General features: G+C 43.4%; 1 protein-coding gene across 2 annotated transcripts in view; it reads right to left on the reverse strand.

The window, feature by feature from the left end:
• The window catches only part of ARL15 (ADP ribosylation factor like GTPase 15), a 479,210-nt gene that overhangs the window by 2,948 nt on the left and 460,235 nt on the right, over positions 1–16,027 (reverse strand). The window lies entirely within an intron of this gene.

Here is a 16,027-nt window from a genome sequence, read left to right on the forward strand (position 1 = left end):
TAATAATGACTCAAAAGTGACTCCTACTTGCTTGGCCAGGAGTAGCATCCAGTACCACCAACTTGTGACTGTCAATAAATATCAAACTGTTCTGACTTCCAAAAGTTTTGATGATCTTCTCTCAAAAGGTACGATAAAGTACAAAATTCATAAAACTGGTGATCCCCACATACTACATCTTTGTATTTCTCACTCAGAAAGGCTTTCCATAACAAAATACAAGCAGTAGCTACAGCAGAAAAAGGTAGTATTCAAAGATATTCTTGGTCAATAAATTTCATTAAATCCCTTGAACCATGGGAAATTTCAATCTTGCTTTACTCAATACTTGACCCAGAAAAGATAAAAGTCTCAACCTTATGCTATTTGGAAATACAGTTTCACATTACCTTTATCATCACAAGCATTAGAATGTTGTTAATAACAAACACCAAACTGTTTTTAATATGAATGTATTTTTTTCCATATTAGCAAGAAGAAATATGTAAGAAACATCAACTTCTTAGGTAATTTATGAACCAGAAATGTGATAATATTTTAGACTTCAAGTATGTCTAAAAAGTCCTCCTTCAGATGTCTGAAAATTCATAATAAATATTAATTTTAAAAAGAAGCCCATGAGAATTGAAAGACTCTCATTAATTCTGACTCTGAAGGTCAGGAAATGGGTACACAATCACAGAACAATGTTTTTGCCCAAGGTATTTTACAGATCAAGTTGTTAAGCAGATTTTTGCTGACTGAAAACACAAACACCATCTTTTTAGTTTCTTTTCTTTAGTGTACTGAAAACAATTTAGAACCTCAAGAATCAAACGACTTGTGCAGGGACCAACCCTGCCCTAGGGAGGGAGGAACTGCCAGCCGGTTGGCCAGGGAGCCGTCGGCCAGCAGGGGGAGAGAAGAGCTGGCAGGAGGCACAGGTAGGGAAGGACAATTACATTCACTGCTGAGGAGTGGGCTGCTCCAAACTGTTTAAAATCCGAGATGTTAGCCTACTTACTTCTCCTGCAGACCACACAGCTGAGTGCTGAAACTGGGACCACTGTGTTTACGATGCAATCTGCTATTGGAGCAACAGTGCATCCTACCCGATCCAGAAGAGCATGTCATACCCAAGGCCCGAGACAGGAAGGAATGGTACCCTTGCCACACTGTATAACTCCAGATGCCAAAAGCATAGCATTTCATGTATTGCTAATAATTAGGAAGAAAGCTAGTGACAAGAAATAATATTTAAATTTAAGAAAAGACAATTACTTGTATCTAACATAATATTTTCCCAAGTGGTTCATTCAAAAATTACACAGAGATTCCAGTAACATATTTATGGCTAACCTGAAAACCATGTTAGATTTAAATGATCATGATAAATACTGGTAATTTGGAATATTTTATAATACAGACCAAACATTTAAAGAAAAAAGATTTAGCTGCCCTTCAGACATCTGAGAATCCTCATAAAGCCTCTCATGTAGGCACTCTGGGACGACAGTCAAGATGTCTAAAGGTAGATATGTTTCAGAAGTTGTTCCTGAATACTAAACATGAGCAGGAAATGGAAGCTGTGATGACAGGGGGTCACCAGAGAAAGGAGTCTAGTGGTGCTGAGCTGACAAACACAGCTGGGGAACTTGAGATTTTTGAGATCCCCAACCCAAGTGGACACCTAACCTGGCTTCCAAAGGATTCCACAGCTCTACATGTATAGCGTCAATTTTGGACTAAGTTGCAGCATTCCATTGATACGCAAGTCTAGTGAGAGAGTGACTGCTGCTGGGAACACGGCTTTGCATGAGCTGGAGTTTCATGTTTCCAAGCAGAACGACTGCAGGTGGGAGCGGGAATAATGAAGACATAATGCTCCATTTCAACCTTTTATTTTTTTTTAGGGCAACATTTTTATTTTGTAGTCTTAGACTAATCAGAACTTCAAATTTTACTTCCTCCTGTATTATCACAATAAAATTACACACAGGCACACTGGCTTTTTCCACCTTTACTTTTTTTTTTTTTTGTCCTTGTTGATGTATGATTTTAAAGAATGGTGTTTAAGTGTGACCAACGCATGTCACCTGCCTACATCTGATATTGTTTGTAAGGTTAAACAACACTGCCTCTGATGCAAAGTTCTATTTTTTTTATGATGGATGTAAAGCTTGCAAAGATCATTCTATCAAGATCAAAACCTGACTTCAGGGAAAATGAACCTAAGTCTATGGAAGATTTTACCAGCTGCTTAAATGTCATGGTCAACTGGAAACTGCTGGGACAGGGAGCCGCTGATTGTTTCCCAGTGGGTTTTGGCGATGGCACTTGGGGGAATGACATCAGAATCCAGCTGCCTGGCAACTTGTGGTCATTCAGCTATTTTCGGGCGAGTCACAGAGAGTGGGCATTTGTTAGTAGCCATGTGTCCACCCTGGAGATGGGGAAACAAAGCCACCCTAAGTAGCCAACCTATTTTAGCTTTGCCATCAGAGCCCTTCTTCACACATGCCTGTGCAGGGTGATTTGCATGATTGCATTCCATTATTCACACATCGGCGCTTCCTGTAAAGTCTTCCTATCACAGAGACGCATGGGCACCACCTCATTACTGCTGATGTCTGCAGCAGCTGTTAAACCTGTGAGACATTACATAGCAGAGGAGACCCAGTCATTGGCCAGGGGATGTCCTTCATGTTTCCTTGAGCGGTGAAATCAACCAACAGTCCTTTCCTGGTTACGGGCAAAGCGATGGGGCTGTAACGACGTGCCCTACTACCCTTGCTTCAGATTCAAAAATTTTACTTTCAATCTGGCCTACCGATTGTAACTAAATTTCTAGAAAGCACGGGAATACTTTCTGAACCACAAAAACAGATCTTCCCTTTTTAAAAACCTGAAAGCCTCATTTCATTTATAAGAGTAACTGGTTTTTCAAATACCTGTTAGTGAACCATATACACAGTGTGTACCCAGAGGTGACCCAGATTTCCTTTAAGCACTTTAGGGAGCAGGGGTGTGGAACAGTCCAGAAAGGGTTTACTTAGTGTTTTTATGGGAGACAGAGTTAGGTTCTAAGCTCAAATATTTATAAACAGAGCTTTGACTCACATGAATGTGTGGCAAGACATTAAAAAGAGAGTCTGGGTGCTTGACAGTTCTTTATTGTACAGGGCTGTGCAAGCCTAATAGGACACAGCACCCGTACTTCTGGGGAGCTCAGTGCTTAATAGCACCAACCAATCATTGCTGAAAACTAAAAACCACCCTTCACCTGCCATCTGCAGAACATCCCCTGGGGTAGTCCTGTCCCTTTTGGGAACTACTGGTCTAGCCTGTGTGAAATGCAGGTACCTCTTAACCTCACAGGAAGCTATTAGCTTATTCTTTTTCTACAGTTACCACTGGATGCCTGCTTCACCTATACTTCCTGATTCCCACCTCCACACCACACACACACACACACACACACACGTTGTTCATCCAGGAAAAACTAGTAGATCACAACTGGCCCATCTTCCATTAACAGGGGGTTGCACTGGGTTACAGGGAGTCAGAATCCATCTAAGGAACTTTGGAAATTACTCACCTATTTTTACTGATTTTATTATTGCTGCTAATTAAGAAACAGAGAGAAAGAGCTCCCCTTCAATGACTGGGGCTGAGCTAGGCTGAAGCCAAGAGTTAGAACACATTCCAGGCTACCCACAAACCCAACCACCTGAGCCATAAGCTGCTGCCTCCCAGGGTCTGCATTAGCAGGAAGCTGGAATCCAGGGTCAGAGGTGGGACTCAAATCCAGACACTCTGATACAGGATGCAGGCATCTTAACCACCAGGCCAAATGTCTAACCCAGCTTTAACAATTTCTGTCCTGAAAGTTGGCTTTCTGTAAGTTCATTCACTAAGCCGCCATCTCTTGAATGAGGTTGAGTAAGCAGGCATGGGCATATGCTAATGAGCCACCTGCACTGGCATTTTCTGTACCAACCCATGGGTTTCCACTGAGGAGAGAATACTGTGAAACAGCAGCCTGACCAGAGCACTATCCTCATCTGCGCCGCCCCCTGGCTTATACTGCAGTTTAGGAGCTGGCGTTGAGGCATAGTGCATTGGGCTACCACCTGTGATGTCAGCATCTCATAGGGGCACAGGTTCATGTCCTGGATGCTCTATATCCAATCCAACATTCTGCTAATAGCCTTGGAAAACAGCGGAGCATGGCTCAAGTGTTTGGGTCCCTGCCACCCATATGGGAAACTCAGATGAAGCTCCTGGCTTCAGCCTAGCCCAGCCCTGGCCATTATAGCTATTTGGGGAGGGAACCAGTGGATAGAAAAATCTCTCTCTCTCTCAGTGTGTGTGTGTGTGTGTGTGTCTCCCTTTCTCTCTCTGTAACTCTGCCTTTTAAATAAATTTATATATATATATATATATATATGTGTGTGTGTGTGTGTGTGTTATGATTATGTAGAATAGTTCTTAAATCATGGAACTCAAAGTGGATATCTTGACAGAAGGTTGGTAGAAGCAACATTAGAAATTAAGGTGCATTCTTTACTCATCTCCGGAAAGGGCATCAGGTCTCATGAAGGGTACTAGGCTGGCAGCCACTGACAGTTGTAAGTCAGCAGCTGATGCAGATAACTGGTTGAGGACCACAAACAAAGCCCAGAAGGCCAGGAAGGGAGCTGCTGTTGTTGGGGTTTGATAGGGAGAAAGGCAAGCTGGAGAAGGGAGCAAGTAAACAAACTCAACTATCTCTGAAAACAATGTTTTACTGGGATCTCTGTTGTGGTTCGGTGGGTTGTCACCATTTGAGATGCCACATTCCAAATCGGAAAGCTAGTTTGAATCCCAGTAACTCTACTTGTGATGCAGCTCTCTGCTAACGAATCTGTAAAGGCAGCAGAAGACAGCCCAAGTGCTTGGGTTCCTGCCACCCATGTGGGAGACCAGGTTGGAGTTCCTTGTTTTTGGGTTTATCCAGATTTGGCTGCTGTGGCCATTTGAGAGTGGACCAGGAGAAGGGGGGGAGGGGGAGGGAGAGAGGGAGGGAGGGGAGGAGGGAAGGAGAGAGAGAGGGAGAGGGAGGGGGAGGGAGAGAGAGAGAAATATTTCATTTGCTGGTTCACTCCCCCAATGCCTGCAACAGCCAGAGTTGGGCCAGGAGACCAGAATTCCATCAAGGTCTCCAAAGGGACCCAACTACTTGAGCCACCACCTGCTGCCTCTCAGGAAGCACATTAGTAGGAAACTAGAATTGGAAGCAGAGCCTAGACTGAATGGAACCCAGGCACTATGATATGGGATACAGGCATCCCAAACAGCATCTTAACTGCTGTACAAAATGCCTGCCCCCCCATTAACTATCTTGAGCCCAGTGAAGCCATTATTACTGTCTTGTAATTTTAAATACACAAAATGTCCACTGCTTAGCTTGTATTTTTTTTTTTAAGAACTATAGAAACAATAGTTCTTGAGATAGGTCCATATTGGTTTAAAACTCTTGGCAAAGGTGTGGTCTGCGCTCAGAATAGTGGGATGCAGAGCGCCTGAATGGATGTGAAATTTGGTAGCATCTTCTACATAACTGTTAAAGAGAGGACAGGACTTTCCTCATCTACATCCTCACCCCTTCATCACTAGGGCACATGCATGTTGTGTATTAACAGGCCACACTGAGGAACACCCCTGCTGGAATGCTTCTTGGGGTCTATGCTGGGGCCTGCTGACACGGGGTGAGCTACAGCTGGTTGTGTGCATTTTCTCTTCACCTCGAAGGACAAGAATGTAAAACTGCTTAAGTCATGAAACTGACCATGGTTTGCGGTATTTATACCAGAGAAATCTGCAAGTATTACAAACCAGCCCTTTCTTCTTTGCAGAGTGTCTTGTTAAAACACTGAACGGCAACTACGCATCTCCTACGTGAATTTGCAAGGGGGCCCTCCAGCTTTGCTGCCTTCATTACAGAAGCTCATAGAGCAGGCTCAGCTTGGTAATCTTCCCCAAAGTCAGAGAGGACTTTGCCCACACCATGGCTCCAGGACGGGTCTGGAGATAAAGTGGCAGGACATCATTAAGATTCTTCAGAGTGCATTCTTGGCAGCTTGTTCAAAGAAAGGTTAGTCTAGAGAGCAACAGCAGCTGTTCCCCCTTTTCATTGTACTGCTTGCAGGATTTTGAAATCCTTAGAAAAACACTAAATGTGTCATTAAAGGCAGGAATAAATAATACAAATAAAAGCAATATGCCGCAGTTCCAGAGATATTACAACACAGGAGGGATATATTTATTTTTTTACTGAGTACTAATAAGGACCAGAAAATGACAACTTGATGTTAACCAATATCACAATATTACTTTGGGAGTGCATATTTACTAATGGATGATTGATTTCAAGAAGACTGTGCATAATATCAAAGTATAGTTCTCATAAGACGACTTCCTCCTCAAGGAAACCAAAGTTAAGTGCAGCCAACTTGACCTTGGAATAATTAAAAATGAGACAAGTGACTGCAGGTTATTTACCTGTGACTGAGCCTTGTCCTTATTATCAGGTTGCTTTATTTTTTTTAATAGAAAGCTTTTGTTTAATAAATATAAATTCCATATGTACAACTTTAGGATTATAGTGGTTCTTCCCCTAGTATCCACCCTCCCACCCCTACCCCTCGATCAACTCTGTACTAAGTAAAAATTTCAACAGTTTGCACCCACACAGACACAAAGTATAAAGTACTGTTTTAAGTCTAGTTTTACCATTAATTCTCATAGTACAACACATTAAGGACAGAGGTCCTACACAGGGAGCAAGTGCACAGTGACTCCTGTTGTTGATTTAACAATTGACACTTCTATTTATGACGTCAGCGATCACCCGAGGCTCTTGTCACGAGCTGCCAGGGCTATGGAAGCCTCTTGAGTCCACAAACTCCAACATTATTTAGACAGGGCCATAGTCAAAGTGGAAGTTCTCTCCTCCCTTCAGAGAAAGGTACCTCCTTCTTTGATGGCCCCTTCTTTCCACCGGGATCTTACTCACAGAGATCTTTCATTTAGGTCATTTTTTTCCTCAGTGTCTTGGCTTTCCACGCCTGAAATGCTCTCATGGGCTTTTTAGCCAGATCCAAATGCCTTAAGGGCTATCAGGCTACTTTCTGAGTCTGTAACTTCTGACATGTCATACATTCTGACAATAATTACAGAGAAACCCAGCCTTCCATTGCGCAGCAGAATTTTGCAGGCCCTGGGGTGGCCAAAGGAAATGATCCCATTTGCTTTCCTGGTAGGACCTAGGATCTGAGAAGCATTCCTATTTTGCTTACTCTGCTAACCCAGATGTACAGCACAAATGACATTGATTTTCTCTTCGGAATGGTTGGGGGGGGGTGGTGGTGGTGGTGCTTGTTTTACTCTCCTAATAGACACCACTGTTAGACATGGGTGCTTCCTGTCCTCGGGGACCAATGAGAGATCTCCAGTATTCCCAGATCTGCAACTTCCTACTCCGTTTCTTCTATCTGGCCCTCCATAGCCTGAGCGATTCCTGCCTGCCAGCCTCAGCTCCCACTCCTGCTTCCGACACATGGTGCCTCCGTGCACAGGTGGAAAGGATCAGCCCATAAATGTTCTCTCATCTTTTAGGACCCAGCTGAAGTCCTCCTAGCACCTCTCTCATATCCGCAAGGAGAAACTTTCAAAATTACAGGAGACCCTAGTCACAGCAGTGACTGTTGGCTACCTCTCCTGCACGCAGGCACCATAACTTCTCTGTGAATAAAGTTTTATTGGAACACAGTATTTTCATTCACTTAAGTTTTTATCTGTGGCTGCTTTCATACCACAGAGGGGAAGCTGAGTGGTTGCCATGGAGACCTATGTCACACAAAACCTAGGTTATTTATTACCTCACCCTTTACAGAGAAACATCGCCAAACCTGAGCCGGCAGCATTCTGTAGCTTCCTACTTGGTCTGGCAGGAGAGCACTTGGGAGGGGCCTGGAGCACCAGGCTGTGTGGAATGCAGTCTGACCTTATCCTCCCAGATCCCCTCTTCGCTGGGCTGGCTCCCACTTCACTGGGACAGAAGATTTGGCTTTTCCAACCCAGCGAGGCTCCAGTTACCATTCAGATGTTCTGAATTACGTCTACTAGGCAGAAGGGTCATCTCTCAGCAAAGCCATATTTGATTTCCTGTGTTCAGCCTGGCTGTCTACTGTAAAGACTTCCTAAAGGCCCCACGGACTAGCCAGGACACAGCCAGCAACTCCCCTAATGCTATACCCCATTAGGTACATGGTCTGTGACCTGTCCATTAGAGGTTTTTGATACTCTTAAGGATAATCTTTAACTCTGCCTTTCTTTTTTAAAGATTTATTTATTGGGGCTGGCTCTGTAGCATAGTAGACTAAGCCTCGACCTGTGGCACTGGCATCTCACATGGGAGCCGGTTCACGTCCTGGCTGCTCCTCTTCTGGTCCAGCTCTCTGCTTATGGCCTGGGAAAGCAGTGGCCCAAGTGCTTGGGCTCCCTGCATCGGCATGGGAGACCCAGAAGAGGCTCCTGGCTCCTGGCTTTGGACCAGCTCAACTCAGCTCCAGCCGTTATGGCCATTTGGGGAGTGAACCCGCGGATGGAAGACCTTTTTCCCTGTCTCTTCCTCTCTCTGTCTATAACTCTACCTCTCAACTAAATAACATTTTTAAAAAATTCTTTATTTGAAAGGCACAATTACAGAGAGAAAAGGGGAGACAGAGCGATCTTCCATATGCTACTTCACTCCCCAAATGAGCACAACAGATGGGGCTGTTCCAGGTTGAAGCTGGGAGCCAAGAGTTCTTCCAGGTCTCCCATGTTGGTGCAGGGGCCCAAGCACTTGGGCTATCCTCTGCTGCTTTCCCAGGCCCATTAACAGGGAGCTTGATCAGAAGTAGAACAGCCAGGACTTTAACCGGTGCCCATATGGGATTCCAATGTAGCATGCCATGGCTTTAAGCAGGTGCACCACAGTGCTGGCCCCAAACTCTGCCTTTCAATTAAATAAAAAATAAATCTTTAAAAAATTATAAATTCAATGATTCTGGAGGTCTTGTACATTATAAATTCTTGTGTCTTTCCACAATAGGCTAATTTAGAAAATACACATTTTAAATTAGAATCCACAAAGTGAATCTTCTAATCTTACATACACACATGTATATATAAAATATATACTTCAGGTGAAAATATTAATGCTGTCAGTTTCATTATTTTATCATTTTTACAATTTTATGCTAAGTCTTCCAGGGTTAGAAATATTTCTCACTAAGGAACAATTTTTCTGCGGCAAATGAAATGGGCTATCATTTCATGCAACTTAGCCTTCTCATCTCAAGTCAATGTGGGTTGGTTTTCAACTAAAATTTTTGGAGACAACTGTTGACAAGTTAAGCCCTTTAAAAAAATAGTTGTAGCAACAAAAACCTTACAATCTTCAAAGGTGATTGCTTCCTCCTGGATACAAGTTATCATTTCCGATTCCATATCTCCTCACAGAAGCAGACATCCTGCCTACGACTGTAATTTCCTACATGAGTTGGTTGAACTTCAAGATTGTTTTGTTTTTTTGAAAATTTTGTTGTATTTAACAGAGGTAGAGCAGGAGTGAGCGAGCTCCCATCCGCTGATTTACCGCCCCAAATGCCTACAATACTGGGACTGGGCCAAACCGAAGCCAGAGCCTGGAACCAAATCAATGGGTCTCCCACATGGATGGCAGGGGCCCAACTATTTGAGTTCCCACTTGCTGTTTCCTAGGGTGTGCATTAGCAGAAGGCTGGAGTTAGAAACACAGTCAGGACTCAAACCCAGGCATGCTGATACGTACACAGGCATCCCAAGTGACATCTTAACAGCAGCACCATTCACCTGCGCAATTCTTTAGGCCATTTAAAAATGCATCTAGAATCTTAATGAAGAATGGGATAAGAGAGGGAGTAGGAGATGGGATGGTTTGCGGGTGAGAGGGTGGCTATGGGGGGAAAAAAACTGCTATAATCCAAAAGTTGTACTTTCAAAATTTATATTTATTAAATAAAAATTGTCTAAAAAATTAAAAAATAAAAAGGAAAGAATAACTTGTGGATGTAATACCAGGCATTATATCCTTATTGTATTAATATTTAATAATTTCATGAAATATGTGAGAAGAGTATTAGCTATAGTTAATAGACTAGGAATCTTCTCTTGCTCCTAAAGGATCCAGAAAACTTCTGTACCCTGAATGAAAACAAAGGAATTCTTGGCTTTTTAAAAAAATGTATCTCTATCTGGATGTATAGAGATTTCATTTTCTTTTATTGATACATAACTCACATACTGTACATTTCACCTTTTAAGAAAAAATTATGTATTTATTTATTTGAGAGGCAGATTGGCAGAGAGAGAGGCAGACAGAGAGATCTTCTATCCACTGGTTCATTCCCTAAATGCCTGCAATAGCCAGGGTAAAGACAAGCTGAAATCGGGAGACAGGAACTTCACCCCTGTCTCTCAAATGGCTGATAGGAACCCAAGCACTTGGGTCATCATCCACTGCCTCCCAGGCACACTAACAGGAAGCTGAATGGGAAGCATGGAGTAGCTAGGACTCAAACCAAGCATTTTGAAATGGGATGCTGACATGAGTGGTAATATCAACCACTGGACCACTACCCCTGCCACAAATTCACCCTGTGTACATGTACAACTTAGTTGCTGGTTTTAGTACATTTCCAATTTTGTGCTACCACCATCACCATCTAATTCCACATCACCCAACAAGGAACTCCTTCACTATTATCAGTCACTCTTCAATTCCTCTTTCCTCCAGAACCTTGGCAAGTAGGATTTTACTTTGTCTCTCTCTGTACTTGCCTAATCTGGGCAGTGTCTGGCTTCTTTCAGTTTAGCATAATGTTGCCAAGGTTGATCTATATTGTAGGATGTGTTTTAGTACTTTATTCTTTTTTGGGATCTAATGATATTCCATTCTAAAAATATATTCTTTTCTGTTTATCCATGCAGCAGTTTATGGAAATTTGGTGTTATTTCTTTTATTTATTTATTTATTGCTATTATGATTTATGCTGCTGGGGCAGGCATTGTGGCATAGCGGGTAAAGCTGAGGCCTGTGATGCTGATGTCCCATATGGGCACCAGTTCGAGACCTGGCTGCTCCACGTCCAATTGAGCCCTCTGCTAACGTGCCTGGGAAAGCAGTGGAAGATGGTCCAAGTGCTTGGGCCCCCTGCATGCATCTAGGAGATTGGAAGAAGCTCCTAACTCCTGAATTGGACCTGACCCAGCTCCAGCTGTTGTAATCATTTTGGAAGTGAGCCAACATATGGAAGATCTCTGATTCTTCCTCTCTCTATGTAACTCTAACTTTCAAATAAATAAATAAGTACATCTTTTAAAAATTGAATTAAGAATTATGTTACTGTGGACATTCATGTTCAAGTTCTTTTGTGAATACATAATTTCATTTCTCTTGGGTTTTATCTAGGAGTGGAATTTCTGGGTTACAGGTTAACTCCCATTTGTCAGATTTTTTTTACATCTTCTGAGATGACATATTTTTCTTCTATAGTTTATTAGTGTAGCTTATTGCACTGATTGATTTTTTAAGATTTATTTATTTGAGAGGTAGAGTTACAGAGAGGGAGACAGAGAGAAAGGTCTTGCATCTGTTGGTTCACTCCCCAAATGGCTGCCACAGCCAGAAGCCAGGAGTTTCTTGTGTGTCTCCCAGGTGGGTGCAGGGGCCCAAGCACATGGGCCATCTTCCACTGCTTTCCCAGACCATAGTAGAGAACTGGATCGAAAGAGGAACAGCCAGGACATGAATCAGCACCCACATGGGATGCTGGTGCCGTAGACAGAGGGTCAGCCCACTACACAACAGTGCCAGCCCCACACTGATTGATTTTTGTATGCTGGAAACATCCCTGTATTCCTGGGATAAATCCTCTTAATATCTTTTTTAATGTTGATGAATTCATTTGCTAGTATTTGCTGAGGAATTTTTCTAATCGCTATTCATAAGGGCTATCCGTCTGTAGTTTCCTTTTCTTGCAATGTTTTTGTCTGCTTTTCATATCATGGTTATCCCGGCCTCGCTAAGTGAGCTGGAAAGTGTCACCTCTTCTTCTGTTTCTGAAATAGTGTGAGAAGGGCCGGTGTTAATCCTGATGCTTGGTATACTCAGCAACGGAGCAGCGTGCTCCTGGGCTTTCCTTGTGGGGAGTTTCTTGCTTACGAATTCAGCGTCTTGTTACAGATCTATTCAGATTTTCCTGTTGTTCTTTATTTCAGTAACATGTGTCCTAGGAATTTTTACATTTAATCTAGGAATTCTAATTTGGTGGCATGCAATTTTTTTCATGGTATCTTTTTATAACTTCTATTTCTATAAGGTTGGTAGTGATGTGTACTTTTTCATTCCTAATTTTAGAAATTAGAGTTTCCTTCATTTATACTTTGTTAGTTGAGTAAAGATTCATCAATTCTGTCAATCTTTTCAAAGAACTATTGGCTTTATTGATTTTCTCTATTGTTCTCTTAATCTCTATTTCATTTATGTCCAGTCTAATTTTTATTATGTTCTCCCAGCTGCTTGCTTAGGGTTTAGTTTGCTTTTCTTTTTTACAGTTTCATAACATTGAGCATTTTATTTAAAAAATTTTGTTTCAAACTACTTTAACTTTGTTGATTATAATAGATGGAGCTCTATTACTTCTCATACTTTTTTTTTTTTTAAATTGACAGGGCTACAGCTCTTATCAATATAAAAATAAAATCCAATTGGGTTAGGCATATCTCACATTTTGATTGCTTTTATATTCACAAGAGCTAATAACACATTGCAAATTACAATCAGAATGTTGAACAATCTAGCTTTCAATCAGAGACCAGGACACATAACTTTACAAATCAGGAACAGAAAAATCCTTTTTCTTTGCTCCTTGCATTTATTTAACCAATTCCATATTTTAGAGTCTGTTAACTGTAAAACTCATTTTTTGTTTAAAAAGATTCATTTATTTTGAAAATCAGAGTTACAAAGAGGGAGGGAGAGGGAAGGAGGGAGGGGAGGGGAGGATGGGGGAGGGGGAGAAAGGTCTTCCATCCACTGGTTCACTCCTCAGATGGCTGCAACAGCCAGCACTGGGCCAGGCGGAAGCCAGGAGCCAGGAAATTCATCTGGGTCTCCCGTGTGGATGGCATGGTGCCCAAACACTTGGACCATCTTCCATTGCTTTTCCCAGGTCATTAGTGGGGAACTGGATTGGAAATGGAGTGGCAGGGATATGAACCAGCACCTATCCAGGATACCAGTGTTGCAGGAGGTGGCTTGACCTGTTACACCACAATGCTGGTCCCATAACACCCACTTCTAACACCAATTAGGAGCACCTGAAGAAGCCTGTGGTTGCAGGGAACAGAACACCCAACTGAAACTGGCCTAAAAAGATGAAGAGGGGCCGGCGCCGCGGCTCACTAGGCTAATCCTCCGCCTTGCGGCGCTGGCACACCGGGTTCTAGTCCCGGTCAAGGCACCGATCCTGTCCCGGTTGCCCCTCTTCCAGGCCAGCTCTCTGCTATGGCCCGGAAGTGCAGTGGAGGATGGCCCAAGTACTTGGGCCCTGCACCCCATGGGAGACCAGGATAAGCACCTGGCTCCTGCCATCGGAACAGCGCGGTGCGCCAGCTGCAGCGCGCCTACCGTGGCGGCCATTGGAGGGTGAACCAACGGCAAAAGGAAGACCTTTCTCTCTGTCTCTCTCTCTCACTGTCCACTCTGCCTGTCAAAAAAAAAAAAAAAAAAAAGATGAAGAGGATTTATTTGCTTACAAAACTGAAACATCAGGGCTGGCATTATAGCACAGTGGGTTAAGCTGCCACCTGCAATACTGGCCTCCCATACTGAAATGCCAGTTTGAGTCTTGATTCCTCTGCTTCTGATCTAGCTCCCTGCTAATGCAGCAGAAGATGGTCCAAGTACTGGGGCCTCTGCCACCCACACAAGAGACCTGGATGGAGTTCTGGACTCCTGGCTTCAACCTGACCATCTCTCACTCTCTTTCTCCTTCCCTCCCTTCTTTCCTCCCTCCCTATCTCTCTCCCTCCTTCCCTCTACCCCCTTCACTTTGTCACTTTGCCTTTCAAATACATAAATGAACTTTTTTTTAAAAAAAAGATTTATTTATGTATTTGCAAGTCGCAGTTACACAGAGAGAGGAGAGGCAGAGAGAGAGAGAGAGAGAGGCAGAGAGAGAGAGAGAGAGAGAGAGGTCTTCCATCCGCTGGTTCACTCCCCAATTGGCCACAATGGCCAGAGCTGTGCCGATCTGTAGCCAGGAGCCAGGAGCTTCTTCCAGGTCTCCCACATGGGTGCAGGGGCCCAAGGACTTGGGCCATCCTCCTCTGCTTTCCCAGGCCACAGCAGAGAGCTGGATCAGAAGTGGGGCAGCCAGGTCTCGAACCGGCACCCATATGGGATGCCGGTGTTTCAGGCCAGGGCTTTAACCCGCTGCGCCACAGCACTGGCCTCTGAATAAATTTTAAAACAACTTTATTTATTTTATTTGAGAGGCAGACACTGAGAGGAGGAGAAAGAGAGGGAAAGAGAGAGAGAGAGGAGAAGGGAGAAAGGAGGGAGAGAGACTGATCTGTCACCTGTTGGTTCACTACTCAAATGCCAGGAGTGGGTCTGGGCCAGGCTGAGGCCAGGAGCCAGGAATTCAATCTGGGTTCCCATGTAGGTGGCTAGAACCCAAGTACGTGAGCCATTACTTGCTATCTTCCAGGGTAACCATTAGCAGGAAGCTGGAAGAGCAAGCAGAGCCAGGACTCAAACCCAGGCACTCCAATATGGGATGCAGTGATCCCATGAGGCAACTTAGCTAATAGCTAAGCCAGATGCCTGCATTCCAGATGTGGATAATTATTCTCTATTTTCTCATGGGCATGAGTCCTCAGTTGCTTGAGAGAACAGACAATGAGAATACATTGTTTTACCACTATAACACCAGACACAAAGAACATACTCGTCTACCTTTAGAAGATACATTTAGGGCTGGGTGTTTGGTGCAGGGGTTAAGACACTGCTTGGGATGCCTGCATCCCACATTTGAGTGCCTGGTTCAAGTTCCGGCTATGCTGCTTCTGATCCTGCTTCCTATTAAGGTGCACCTTGGGAGACAGAAGTGATGTCTCAAGTACGTGGATCCATGCCATCCATGTGGGAATCTAGAATGAGTCCTGGGCTCCTGGCTTTGGCCAGGGCCAGAGACAGCTGCTGTGGGGCATTTGGAGAGTGACTAGTGGATGGAAAATCCCTCTCCATCTCTCCTCTGCCTTTCAAATGAAATGAAGATAAATAAAAATTTAAAAATAGATACATTTGAATAGCTGAACTATAACAAAGACTATAATATTTCATCCCATATAAAGTATCAGCAAAAGAAGAAAATTTAATATTGGAGAGAATCACTACTCTTTCCAGTTAATCAGGGCAAGGTTTCACAAAGGAGGTGGGATTCCAAGAATAGTTTCAAAACTGCAGGTCTAATTGATTTAAACTCTATTATACATATGCCTACGGGCAGCTGCAATGAACTGTTTTGCAAACAGAAAAGTAAACAACTGATCATGGAAAAGAGAGCCACTCCAGAAATGAAATCTCAAGACCCATAGGACACTTGGCTTTGGAGCTATTCCTTTAATCTGTGTCCAAACAAAGCATCTAATTCTTATCTCAGAGAATGGAAAGCACTGACAGATGCAAAAAGAGAAGCATCAGTACACTTGTCTTTGCACGCAGGTGCAGGCATCTGACTTTTCAATAACAATCTATAACGTAGGTCATTCATTACAGAGGCAGCCACGCTTCAACAACATGTCATCTTCATCCCTCCTCTCCTCTCCTCTCTTCTCCATCCCTCCCCTCCTCTCCTCTCCCCGCCCATCCCCTCCCTTCCCCTCCCCTCCTCTCCTCTTCTCTCCCTTCTTT

Source organism: Lepus europaeus, chromosome 15, assembly GCF_033115175.1.
Source record: "Lepus europaeus isolate LE1 chromosome 15, mLepTim1.pri, whole genome shotgun sequence".
NCBI lineage: Eukaryota > Metazoa > Chordata > Mammalia > Lagomorpha > Leporidae > Lepus > Lepus europaeus.